This window comes from Aplysia californica, unplaced genomic scaffold (genome assembly GCF_000002075.1).
Source record: "Aplysia californica isolate F4 #8 unplaced genomic scaffold, AplCal3.0 scaffold00098, whole genome shotgun sequence".
Classification (NCBI taxonomy): domain Eukaryota; kingdom Metazoa; phylum Mollusca; class Gastropoda; order Aplysiida; family Aplysiidae; genus Aplysia; species Aplysia californica.
The window spans coordinates 455,908-457,911 of record NW_004797368.1 but is presented as its reverse complement, the minus strand read 5'-3'; the positions used below and the strand labels follow the sequence as shown (position 1 = coordinate 457,911).

Below are 2,004 nucleotides of genomic sequence, written 5' to 3'. Positions count from 1 at the left end.
AGAGAGAGAAAGAAAGAGAGGGGGGGAGAAAGGGAGACAGACAGAAAGAGAGAGGGGGAAAGAAAGGGAGACAGAGGGAGATGCAGAGAGAGAGAGAGAGGGTTAGTGGTAATGGTACGATGATTTTAGCATGTGGAGGCTGTGATACACAACAAAATATTTGTGGTAGGAGTAGACATAGTTATAGTAAAGGTGGTGGTTGTGGTGGTAATGGCGGTGATGGTTACGACAGTCAGTTCATTGAAATAAGAAATTAGTCATCACAGTTTCAATATGATCATTTTGAGGGTAGAGGCCATTGCTGACAGGTCATGGCGGGGGCAGTAGTGATCAGTACATGGAGGTAGAAGTGATGATGATGTTTGATTTAAAGTAAGTGTTTAACGGCACTTGTATCACAATAAGGTCAGATAGGCCTAAGTGCCGGAGAGTAGAAGTGTTACAAGAGAGTAAAATACACAAAAAAGAAGGGGGAGATGAAGACGATAGAGATGTTTGATAGGAAAGAAGGAGCAAACCACATCAAAGCACCAGCCAAGCACCCACGATGAAGATGGTGGTGGCAGAAAGTACATATATATTACACTAAAAATGAAGGAACAGGATTGCGGTGGTGTTAATTTAGGATCGAGCGATAATAACAGAGATGTAGTATGTCATGTTGCTGTGGTAATGAGTGGTATTATGACTGCAGCCTGAAATCCTACCAACAAAATTTTAGGAGCAACAAAAGCTTGAATGGGTAAGTAAAAGAATAAGTCTATGAGTTCGCAACCCTTTGTTGTATTTTACATGGCCATTCAATATTTTGGTGGTAGGGGTAGTCCTGGGGAGATATAAAATACAAGTGACAACAGGCCTAGCAATACCAGGTGAAGAGAAAGATAGTACATTGTTGTGATTAGTGATAGTGTCAGTGTTGGTAAAAGCATTGATAGTCAGTAGGTTTACAGTTGCATTGGTACTGTGGTTGCCATGGTGTTGAGGGTAGTAATAAAAGAGTAGTGCTAATGGAATAAGCCCATAATAAAGTAAGGTGTTGGCCATCCAAGAGAAGAGTAGAGCCTAACTACTACACCAGACACCACATAGAAATGGTGTGCAGGATACCTATTAATCGAACCTCTGTACTGTAGGCCTAGACCTAGATCTAGATTAGATCTAGATCTAGATATAGTACTCTTTTTTAACTTATTTAATAACGACAATAACGATCAATCCTCAACAATGACAAAACTACAACAATTATAGATCTAAAAACCTAGCCTAGGACCTAGATTCTAGATCTAGATCTAGGGCCTAGGCTTAGCATGTCATGTAAAATGCTTTCAGAGTTGCAAGTCATTTTTACAAAAATCCAACTGGCCATCACAGCCAATCACGTTACAAACAAAACGAAAACAGGACAAAAAATGTACAAACTAAGACTTGTGTGTGGCGTTCATCGAACCTCTCGGGTTCCATCAAGGACGATACTTACTCAAGGCAACACTGGGCAGCCCATGGACTGATCCCAAAAAGCGAGATCAAAAGTGAGAAAAGGGCAAGTGGCTTTGTGTATTTTGTGTGAACATGGGGTGTTAAATGATATAATCCGACCTGCCTTGGTTTCAGCAACAAGTAGAGTGTCCTTCTTCAAATCGAATTTAAACACAATCACAAAAAGTACACAATGATCTGTATTAGCCTGGGGCTGGGTCCATTGCTTCGGCTAGATTCTAGATCTAGAATCTAGATCTAGATTATATCTAGACAAGTAATTAGAATCTATGCCTCGATTACAACTGATGGAGAACAAAACAGCAGATGAATTTATGAAAGTCCACTGTGTAGGCAACAAGTCTCTCAGGGTAAACAAGTACGCTTCGATAAAAGGAATGAAACACGACTGAGATGATCAGAGAATGTAGCTGATCTATAAGAATATCCACAGGCAACAGTCGACACTCCCAAATGAAGCGAGAGGTTGGTTTGTCGCGTGACAGTCCGCGTTGTTAGAGGTCT

At 40.8% G+C, this 2,004-nt stretch overlaps 1 protein-coding gene across 1 annotated transcript in view; it reads right to left on the bottom strand.

Annotated features, from left to right (window-relative positions):
* The window catches only part of LOC101860559, a gene marked incomplete in the record, with an annotated part of 33,909 nt that extends 32,148 nt beyond the window's left edge, over positions 1 to 1,761 (bottom strand). Inside the window, 1 exon segment of the mRNA XM_005095203.3 lies at positions 1,604 to 1,761.
* Between the last annotated feature and the right edge of the window lie 243 nt (positions 1,762 to 2,004).